The sequence below is a fragment of the Halichoeres trimaculatus genome, unplaced genomic scaffold, assembly GCF_033239565.1.
Source record: "Halichoeres trimaculatus isolate MK-OKI-2021-1 unplaced genomic scaffold, fHalTri1.1 fHalTri1_scaffold_23, whole genome shotgun sequence".
NCBI lineage: Eukaryota > Metazoa > Chordata > Actinopteri > Labriformes > Labridae > Halichoeres > Halichoeres trimaculatus.
In genome coordinates this window covers 125,583-137,500 of record NW_027437201.1, presented here as the reverse complement: position 1 = coordinate 137,500, position 11,918 = coordinate 125,583, and positions in this window count along the sequence as shown.

The following is an 11,918-nucleotide window of genomic DNA, read 5'->3' as shown; positions in this document are numbered from 1 at the left end:
CTGGACATGATTTAGTTTTATTAGTTCAGAAAGACAGGGGGAAATGTTTATTCCTAAGTATTGAATATTCCCTAAATTTAGATTAATATCCTGATTATTCTGGAAAGTACAGTTGATGGGGAGAACAGTAGTTTTTGACCAATTTATGGAGTAATCAGAAATTGATGAAAATTTCTTAATGAGTGTGATTGTATGAGAGAGAGACATTTGTGAGTTCTGGAGGAAAAGTAATACATCATCAGCATAAAGACTTGTCTTGTGTTCTATTCTTTTACCGTGAATACCTTTAATGTCTTTGTTTTGTCTGATACTAGCTGCTAAAGGTTCAATCAAGATAGCAAAAAGTGAGGGAGAGAGTGGGCAGCCCTGTCTAGTACCCCTTTGCAGATTGAAGCTTGGGGAAGTTTGATCGTTTGTCCTGACTCATGCATTTGGGTCATTATATAAAATCTTCAACCAATCAGTAAAGGATGGGCTGAATCCAAATTTGTTCAATGTTGCAAATAAGAACTTCCAGTTGACTCTGTCAAATGCTTTTTCTGCATCTAAAGAGATGATTGTGGATTCTAGATTGTGTGTGGTGGCATAATCTATCAGATTTATTAGTCTGCGCGTATTAGTGGAAGAATGTCTACCCTTTATGAAGCCTGTTTGGTCAGGATGTATGATAAGAGGAGTAACTGTTTCTAATCTTCTGTCGAGGGCTTTGCAGATTATTTTGAGGTTGGTGTTTATTAACGATATTGGCCGGTAACTGGACGGGAGTGTGGGGTCTTTCCCTGGTTTTAGAAGTAGGGTAATGTTTGCGGAATTCATGTTTTTAGGTATTTTACCTTTTCCCTTGATCTCTAAGACCATTTTATAAAATGTAGGTCCCAGCATGGTCCAGAATGCCTTATAAAATTCTGCTGGGAAACCATCTGGACCTGGGGCTTTATTACTGGGCATGTCTTGTAGTGCTTTATAGAGTTCCTCTGTTGTGAAGGGAAAGTCCAGATCCATTCCCTGTTGTGGTTGCAGTTTTGGGAGGTTAATATTGCTCAGAAATTCTTCAATACTGCTGTCGGGCGGGTCAATTTGTGATGAATAAAGTGTCTCATAAAAGTCCCTAAAGATGTGATTTATTCTGTCAGGGTCATGGGTGATATTTCCAGCTGAATCTTTAACAGAGTTGATCATTGATTTTTCTTTGTTAGTCTTCAATTGATTAGCTAGGTATCTACCAGATTTGTTACTATGTTCAAAGTTCTCCAAGCGTAGTCTTTGGAGCATAAACTGAGTTTTCTTTTCAATTATTTCATTCAACTCAAGTTTAGCCTTCCTAATACTGTTCAGTGTTTGCTCGTCGGGGGATGCTCTGTAAACTTCTTCTAGTGATTTGATTCTCAGCTCCAATTCAGTTGTTCGCTGCTTCTCTTCCTTTATCTTGTGTGATGAGAATGAAATTATTTTTCCTCGCATTACTGCCTTTCCTGCTTCCCAGAGGACACAGGCTGAGGTCTCTGGTAGGTCATTATTTTCTCTATATAAAGACCATTCCTTTTCAAAATAGCTGACAAAATTTGGGTCTTTAAGTAATGATGAAATAAATCTCCAGCTTCTTGTTGGTGGTTTTATTTTCTTATTATTTAGAGTCAGTGAGACTGGTGCGTTATTACTGATGGTGATGGGATGAACTCTAGTTTTTAATATATCGCTCATTTTTGAGTTGCTAACTAAAAAGAAATCTATTCTGGAGTATGAGTGGTGCACTGATGAAAAATATGTGTATTCTTTAAGAGTGGGGTGGCGTGAACGCCAGACATCGCAAAGCCCAAAATCCTCCATGTATTGTTTAACAACCTTAGTGGACTGCCAGAGCCGATGGTTCCCTGTTGTACTCAGCCTGTCCATTCCTGAGTCCAAGGCCATGTTGAAGTCTCCTCCTATGATGAGTGTGTTATCTAAGTGGTCATAGAGTGAAGTGAACAAGGAGTAAAAAAAAGAAGGGTCGTCAACATTTGGCCCATATATGTTAGCAATGCATAGCTTCACACTTTGGATAGTTAATGTGATAATTAAAAATCAGTCTTCTGGGTCAGTAATTGTGATTTCCACATTGAAGTTTACCCTTCTGTTTATTAGTATGGCTACACCTCTTTGTCTGGAATTGAGACAGGCTGAATACACATGAGGAAACTGTGCAGTGGAGAGTGAACCCACTGCTGTCTCTGATAAATGAGTCTCTTGTAGCAAAACCATTTCTGCCTGTAGATCTTTCAATTTATTAAATATTTTTAGCCTCTTTTCCCTGGAACCAGCTCCACGTATATTCCATGAAATAAACCTGAGTGGTGTCATGTCTCGGCTAGCAGAGTAAGTCAACTAGGAAAACTATGTGTATGTGTGCAAGCAGTTATGTATGTATGTGTGTGCCTGTATGCATGCATCCTTGTGATCATGCATTTTACACTCATGTGCGTCAGTGAAATCCCCTGTGTGATGATTCTGTATCTGTTTATGTGCATTAAATCCACATGCTGGGAGTGTGTTTCTGTGCATGGTGAGTGTTGATATGTGGCCACATGCTGATTGAAGTGCAGAGGTGCTATAAGTGACATGTTTTTGGTTGGACTTGTCTAAGACCCAGCTGTTATTGCAGGATAAAAGAATAAAATTCGTAATATTCATGTTGCAGTTAGTTGTGGAAGGGAGAAAAGGAGAGAGAAAAAAAGAGAAAAACAAGGAAAATAGGGGAAAGAAAAAAACAGAAACAATGCAAACATTCAAATAGAAAAAACATCAAAAGAAACAACAAAAAAATAATAATTATAGTAATAAAAATAAACCCACACCTGGAGACTAGCAGTGAGCTTTCTATTATCTGTTACTGGTTACTTAGTACGTTAATCATGTTTATTTTGTTGATGAGTGGTGAGTAGTGTTATTTACCTGACGTTAATACAGCCAAGGAGTGATACCTGGATCGCGATAAAGTTGGTTGTTCACAAACAGCTTGTCAACAGAAATTACAGCTCGGGCACCTCCTTCCATGAACGTCTGACTTATTGGGAACAGGACCTTGCGTCTCTCCAAGATCTCTTAAGGGAACTGGTCGTTGACGCTGAAGTCCATCCCTCTCAGCTCCCTGCCCCGGCTCTTAACCTGTTCTTTCTGTTTGAAACTGACAAACTTAGCAACAATGGGTCTAGGTCTGTTTGAATCAGTCCTCTTACCTCCCAGACGGTGGACTCGGTAAAACGAGATTTTACTTGCTTCAGCTGTTTTCTGATAAAGGCTGTGATCGTGGCTTCTGGATCCTCCTCAGCCTGCTCGGGGATGCCTGCGAAAACCAGGATCTCGCATGCTACGTGCCTGTAGATCAAGGACTGTTTCCTTGATCTTCTTGTTTTCCTCAGAGAGTCGGGTCATCCCATCGGAGAGAGATTTTACCGACTCTCTGAGGCTGTTGTTCTCCGCCGCGAGCGTATCCACCTGGTGTTGGCTATACTCCAGCAACTCGCGCAGCGCCTGAAACTCCTTGTGGAGGACCTCCAGCAAGCTCAACCGGCCATCCAGGGTGGTTAACTTCTGTTCAATAGAAAAAAGGATATCGGTTGTGTCGCTACCTGGAGGCGAGATAGCGCCAGATGATTCCCCGTTGCGCGGTCTCTTCGCTTTGGATGAGGTGGACGGGGTCGATGTCATGCTAGGCTTCCCCATGACGATCCTTTCGTAGCACCGATCGATGTAGTCCGTTAAGCTGGCCAGGTCCTCCTCGTTCTTCTCCAGAATGACCCTGTTGAGATATGAACTACTTTTCGACAGATTAAGTTTGAATTGGCGAATGTATTAAGTTATGAATGAATGTTTTGAGCACGCCTAGACTGAGTCTGCCGTCTCACGGAATCAACGTCACAGTATATGCGTCACTTACCTGCGACCTTAAACTTTGATCCAACCTGCTCAACAGCTTAAAGCCCCGACCAATGGTGATTCTCCCAGCCGGGGAACACCTTCCGTAGAAGTGGCAGGAGTAGAGGGCAGACTTGACCAGCGCGAACTCCTCTCATCAATCCGTGACGATATCTCCCAAATATTCAAAGCCGAACTAAAAGCTGCACTAGGAAATGATTTAACTTCAATTAAAAGTGAACTTAAAGCCATTAAAGAGGAGCTATTGACCAGCATTGCTACAGTTCAAGCTACCGTGGTGGGGCTAACAAGCACGGTGAACGACATGGAGCGCTGCCTCTCCACCTGCACGGATGATATCACTACCATCCAGGGAACAGTCGAACGCCTTTCTGCTGAAGTACTGAGACTGAAGAATAAATGTGAGGATTTAGAATCAAGGTCTCGCCATAACAACATTAGGATTATCGGCATTCCCGAAGATGCTAACATAGCCCCAAACATGCTAGCCAACATACTTAAAGAGGCCTTTGGACTGGAGGCAGAGCCCCGGCTTGATCGTGCACACTGCACACTCCAACCGAAGCCCAAACTGGTAAATGAATCAGCACCTTAGTTCATCTCTGACCTTTTAAATGTCTACACTCCCAAGCGGTCCCTGAGGTCTGCAGATCACCTTTACCTCGCCAATCCAAAAAAAACTGGTTTAAGAACCCAGAGTGACTGAGCCTTCTCTGTGGTGGCTCTGAAATTGTGGAATGATCTGCCACTAGAAATAAAAATGTCCCCCATCCTAACAACTTTTAAATCACATCTTAAAACTCATTTTTATTCTTTGGCTTTTAATTTAGCATGAGAGTTGTGTGATCTCTGTTCTTTTGTCTTTTGTGGTCCTGACCACTGTGCCTTTATGGCTCTTGTTCATTTTCATGTATTTTCATTTTGTTATATTTATTTGTTCTTATTTGTTTTCACTATGCAGCAGCACTTTGCTAAACTTGTTTTTTTTTCTATTTAAATGTGCTCTGTGAATGTAGTAGGTTGGATTTGACTGGGTTGTAAGAAAAGCAGTGCAAATTTTTCAGTCTTCACAAAAAGCTTCAGTTAAAGTGAAAAAGCTCACTCACAGCACCCAGATGGATTTCATATTTGTACTTTTGACAGTAAACTCATCTGACATGGGACCTTTTGTGTATCTGAACATTTGGACAGACAGAAAACGACATGCTACCATCTACAACAGGACTTGCAGTTATTTCAGAAATCCCTGTTGTTGGAGGCTAAAGGTTTGTCTGGTACACTGAAACTGTGTCAGTCTTTTACTCTATGAACCCAGGGCAGTGAAATCTCTTCATTACCAGTCCCCCCATCTTATGATTAATGGAATGTTTAAAGCTGCAGGTGCTAATTAACACTGTTAGAGTCACAAGTCCTGGCAGCAAAAAAAAACAAAAAACATTAGTCTTACTATATTTAATATATTCAGATATGATTATTTATGGAAGTAAATAATTTTTAAAGCTGTAGATGCTGAGTAACACTGTTTGTCAAACAGGCTCTCTCTGCAAAAGCTCGGGCAGGTCTGCAGGCTTCTCTGGGCTTTAAAATAGGTCATGCTCACATCAGAGACGTCTGCATAATTTTTCTGACTCGTGTGCTGCTGAAGTGGTTCAGGCCAGAGGCAGAGGCAGAAGAGGGAGAGGAGGGGAGCTGAGTATGGGGGAGGGCAAGTCATCACAGACAGCGAGGCTGACACACCAACAGAGCTGACAAAGGGTGGAACAGCACAACAAGATATCACTTTGGTTTGCTTCCTTGGTAACACTTTAAATCAAGGTGCTTGTAATAAGCTCTTATTAATAGGTAAAAAGTCACTTATAACACGTTATAACATTTTACATCCTTATTAAGAAAAATAAGTCTATGTGATAGTAAAGGCATCATTAATATCTTTATCATGTTTTGTAAGACATGTTTTGGTATTTATTAAACATTTTTTAACAGTTTCTATACCACCATTATCATTAATATGATGTTTATTTAAATTAATGAAACTTCTTAAGGAAATAGAAATGCCTCATAAAGATTATTCAGTACTTTATTATGCGCTTATTAAGAACTAATAAACCTTTGCAGGTACTGGATCTCTACGTATAAAGATTAATAAGTACTGTATAATGCACTTAAGAGGTAAGACAGTAGGATGCTGCTGACACAGTGGTAAATGTGCGTGCCTCCCCAGACAGGGAGCCCAGGTCGAATCCCACCGGAGGTTCCTTTCAAATATACCTCACTCGCTGTCTACCTAATGTCTTCCACTATCCTATTTCTCCATAAAAGACACAAAATGCCAAAAAATGAAACTTAAAAAAAAAAACTATAATAAGCTCCTTTGTAGAGTCTGGAAAAATAGTAAAAAGATGAGTATAATCTATGATTTATTGTTCATGAATAAATGATGTGGTGGGGAAAAAATTGTGTATACATATCATTCAGTTGTCAGTTTTAACAGCTTTTTGGGTTACAAAAAAAAATCTTAATTTGATCAGAAATAATTACAAGTGGTAAAAAGCATAAAACAATAGAGATGTCAGAAACGTATTTAAAAAAAAAAAAAGAAGTTAATTAAATGATAATCAGTACAACTTAAACTCTTAGGGGTGCAATAGTTCCTAGTAATTTTACATTTATCAAATAAAAGGTTTGAAAAATGCACAGAAAAAAAATAAAACTTCTTTTTTTGTTGTTTGTTTTTTTAATTAATTTATTTTCTAACAAAAGTTTTGACAAACCAACATAAATGTAACCCCTAACTCAACATTAACCAACTGAAAACTTAAAACTTACCTTAAAATTACCTACCAACTTGAAAGTTACCCTTCCCCAGGGGCAGTAATTTTGATCTCTTCAGAGCCTGGACCTGGTCTTGGTTACCCAGGGGGAGGCAAGATGGCGGCAACCAGGACAGGTGTACTTGCACCTTTTCTTTTATACGTGTTTTTAACAGGTGTCCTAAAGCATTATGTTAGCAGACAGATTTTGAAGAATCAATTTCGTTTAGTGATGGTCTGAACCCGAACTGTGCAGTTAAGGTGCAAACCCTCTTCAAACCAAACGAACAAACACTTTGGCTTTGGGAGACTCTTCTTTGTTGTCACATTCATCTATCCGTCTCTACAACCGATCGCCAAAACGCACCAAAGTCATGTACAAACTTCAACGAAGCCACACTTTGATCTTCATCTGCTTCTTGCTATCCAGAGATATTCATCAGTGTCCTGGCCCGGAAAACAACGCCATACAGGATGAATCCAGCACTGCGTACACAGCCCAGGGAAGCAATACCACCTTCTCCCAGGTACAAACCATGTATGTCTTCATGAAAAACTACACCAAGGGACCGCATTCTGACCTGGCTGATCATATCACCTCTCTGAGCGGCACCATAGACATGGGGTTTGCAGGAGATGTACCTGTCAGCATGCTGGGTGGGAGTGGCATGCTTCCATGGCCTGGACGGGCCCAGTAATTACAGGCCTTTCAGCATTTTACCAATATTGTCCAAAGTTGCAGAAAATGGGCAGCTGAGCAAATTATACACTACCTGAACAACAGCATTTTTCATCTGCATCCAATGGAGTTTGGCTTTAGATCTAACCACTCAACTGAGACAGCAAATTGATTCCTTAATTAAAAAATCAAGTCACTACTGTTACAAGTGTGGGTGCATGAATGACTGACAGAGTCGGGCTGTGTCTCTTAGATATCTGTATTCTCCGGCTGTGCACATTACAGAAATGAGGAGAGGGTTAAGCAGAAGCAGGCAAGTACCAACATACATCTGTGCCCCCCAGGGGGAGCTATTACCTGCAACTCATTACCTACAACTACTAAATACACAAAAATACTCATCAGAATGGTGCAATGAAAATAGTGCATCTCAAAGACACATCAACGTGAAGTCTTTGCAGATCCTAGCAACAACTAATATTGCTGAAGCAAAATACAAGATCTGAATAATCTGTGAACATAACACTTTTCTTTTTTTCCTCTTTTTTATCTTCCTTGTTTAATGAAGTTACAACTGTCCTGTTTATCAGTCTTGGCTTGTTTTATGACCTAGAGGTCCAGTCTGTCTGGAGGCTTAATAAGCCTCCCACTCCGGGAGAAGACCCCGCTCTGCAACTCACGGCATGGTGTGGTAACAGCCTGTGGAGAAGATGGCAGCGACCCCAGGAATGACCACCTTGGAGACCTGGCTGGGCTGCAAACGACTCCCTCCATACCTCCCCTGCCTACATGGTCCCCTTCAGCTGCAGTCGTGCCCACAGGCTCCTCTGGTGGCTGTTCTGTGAGGGCTGACAGCTGTGTAGCCGCAGCCTCCTCTGGGTGGAGATCAGTCCTGTTGCGATGATATGTAGCACCTTCCACATTAACAAGATAGGATTGCGGTCCCACCTGCTGCATGCAGACACCTCTCTTCCACCGTCCCGTCCTGTCACCTGGGTGAGGTTTCATCCTGATTTTCTGACCGATGCTCAGCTCTGGCAGATCCCTCGCCGATCTGTCATAAGTCGGCTTCAATGCTTCACTCTCAGCTTATCGGTAATCCTAGTGATGACATGAGGCTGTAGCAGCTGGTCAGTCACTGGGAGTAGAGTCCTCAGCCTCCGTGACATGAGCCGTTGTGCTGGGCTGCAGCGCATGCCCTCTGTGGGCGTGTTCCTCCAGTGAAGAAAAGCCTTCCAAGGGTCCTCATTGGTGCGGTCCGCTTTCCTGCACAAACCTTTCACAATCTCCACTGCAGACACGGCTTTGCCAATAGATTTTGGGTGTCTTGGGGAGGACATGACATGTTCGAAGCCCCACTCCTTTGCAAATGCCCGGAACTCTCTGCAGTCAAACTGACCTCTACAGTCAGAAATGACCCGGATGGTTGTTTCTGCTGACAGGTCTGGCAGTAGATCAATCTCCCAGAAATCAGAGTAGTGATCCAACATGATGAGGAAGTCCTGCCTTGCGTAGCTGAACAGGTCTATGCTTACCAGCTGCCAGGGACGTGTGGGGAGAGGATGTGACATCATGGTCTCTTTTTGTTGTTCGTGTGCATACTCATTACACACTGAGCACTGCTGTACAAATTTATTAATTTCCCCCTGCATGTTGGGCCAGAAGAGAGTATCACAGGCCTGTCTGTAGCAAGCCTCACCCCCTATGTGGTTGTAGTGTATCCTTCTCAGCATCTCAGGACACACTGCTTTAGGAATAATCACGCGCTGGCTCCTAAAGAACACCGTCCCGTGCGTGATGTTTAGAATAGAATAGAATAGAAAATAGAATAGAAAATACTTTATTTATCCCCGAGGGTAAATTCAGGAGCCACAGCATTTAAGAAAACAAAAGTAAGAAAGAGTATAGAAAGTGCAAAAAGGTCCATAAGAAAATAGATGACGACATCCTGTCCACCACTCGTCCACCACTCTCCAGCCAGTCTCCACCTCCACAGGGTTCAGGACTGAGCCTCCCCAGCAGTCTGTCCAGTCTCTGACTCCTGGATCCTGTCTGCCCACAGCAGGCGAAGCTCCTCCAATGTGGCGCCGGCGTCCTATGTCAGCTCCGTCAGCCACGTCTGTGAACAGCACGATGCCACTCTGCCCTCCGGCAGCGCCTCTGCTGCTGGGCTAGCACGGCTAGCTCGTCCATCCCACCAGAGATAGATCCCACATTCCCAACAACGATGGATGGAAGGACAGGTCCACGTCGTCACCTCCCAGCTCATACCTGAGAACCAGCACAAACACAGGAGAAAAGTAGTAAAAATATCGCTGATGCAACAAAAAGTTTGGTGTCCGTGACCAACAATGAACCATACAAAGTAATGATCCACTCCAAATACAAAGATAAGGAAAAAGAGACGAAAAAAATTACAAGAAACGGACAAAGATGAGAGAGCTGCTGCAACAGGCAGCTACTTGGGCAGCGCCTAGCAACAGAAAAAAAAAAATAGATAGTCTGCTTGCTGAATGGCTGCTGTGTCATACTGCTCCTGCTGCATGCTGCAGATCATTTCACGTCTGTACTGAGTGTCTGTTTTCTGTGGCTGGGTGGTGGCTCTGCTGAGCCTGTCACTTTCGTACATTTCAGGGCCTGGCTTGTATACCACTGTGAGGCAGCAGTTCTGAAGCGTAAGGAGCATGCTCTGCAGACGCTTTGGTGCACTGAGAAGGGGCTTGTTGAAGATCGAAATAAGTGGAAGGTGGAAGAGCCTCTGACTGCAGAGAAGTCACATCACCCCTCCCATAGAGGTAGTAGTGGAAGCGTTGACAAGCCAATACATGCTCCAGCACTCCTTTTCAATCTGCGCATAGTTCTGCTTTGTCTGGTTTAGTGCACAGGAGGCAAATGCAATTGGCTGTCCATCCTGAAGCAGGCAGCAACCCAAACCAGTCTGACTGGAGTCCCTTTGTATAATGACTGGCTTGGTGACATCGTAATAGCGTAGTACTGGTACCGCAGTGACCAGCGTCTCGATTTCCTTCATAGTATCCTCATGCTTGGGCAGCCAATGCCATGGAACCTCTTTGTCCAGCAACCTTCTCAGCGGTTCACACACCTCACAGGGAACATGGCGCTTGTGTTGGCACGCCGTCTGTTTCACTCCCTGAATGTTGTGTTTGCTGTTGCTCTGTTTCTATTGCTTCATGCCTGTCGAGATGTGTTTGCTCTATGGACATATGATTGCCAAACTCTCTTAAAAATAAGAGCTTCATCAGAGATCCCAGTGCCATCAGAACGGTCATTATACGACTTGACAACATTTTCTCCTGTATTGGCGGACATTACCGATCACCTGCGCCGACAGCCTTGTGTGTCTCCCAGGAGGGAGCGCGGCCAGAAGCCTTAATCAGCCGGTTGTCATCACTGACTCCGGCTGCCTTGCCTACTTCCCCTCCACCAAAAAAAACTCCACTTCACTCCATCAGTGAAATATGTCCTACCACATGTATTTCTGATCATTTGCCTGTTCTGTTCGCCTTGACACTGTCATGTCCAGTGGATAAACCATCTGCCCCTCTGTGCCTCAGGCAAGCTATTAGTCCTTTAACTGCTTCTCAGTTTCGCTCTACTTTTAACGAGTCTTGTAAGTTCCAGATTGATAAGTGTGGTCTCAGTGCGGATGACATTTTAAATGTTTTTAACTCTAATGTACAGAGATCTTGGACTGTATTGCTCCTCTCAAACCTATCCGTCCAAAAGCGTGTCCACAGCCTTGGTTGAATGAATCTACACAGACTCTTCGACGTGCTTGCAGACGTGCTGAAAGGAAATGGAAGAAAGACAGACGCACTGTTTCCCATCAAATTCTTCATGGCTTTTTCTCAAATTTTCTCAAATTCAATGAATCTAAGACAGAAATCATTTTCTTTGGAGGATATACCCCCACAACGGCCTGCTTTGCTGAAAATCTGGGCTGAAAATCTTGAGTTCTAACATTCAGTCTAATGTTCGGAACCTTGGTGTCATCTTTGATAACCATTTTCACTTTGATAAGCAGATCAGTGCCATTGTAAAAGCAAGCTTCTTCCAACTCTGTCTCTTAGCTAAGACTTAGGCTTACTCTTCACAGGCAGATCTTGAAAAGACTATCCATGCCTTGTTACATGTAGATAGGACTACTGTAACTCTTTGTACATTGGCATGGATAAGTCATCAATCACCGCCTTCAGCTCATTCAGAATGCTGCTGCTAGACTCCTCTCTGGCAAGAAAAAAACGTGACCACATTACTCCAGTCTTGGCATCCCTCCACTGGCTCCCAGTCTGTTTTCGCATTGATTTTAAAATACTTTTAATCCCTTTTAAAGCCCTCAATGGTCTTGCCCTGTCTGAAGTGCTGCATCTCCACTCCCCAACCAGAGCCCTAAGGTCTTCTGACCAGCTGCTGTTGGAGGTTCCCAAAACCAGACTTAAGAGGTGACAAGGCCTTTGCAGCGGCTGCCCCTAGACTGTGGAACAGTCTCCTCA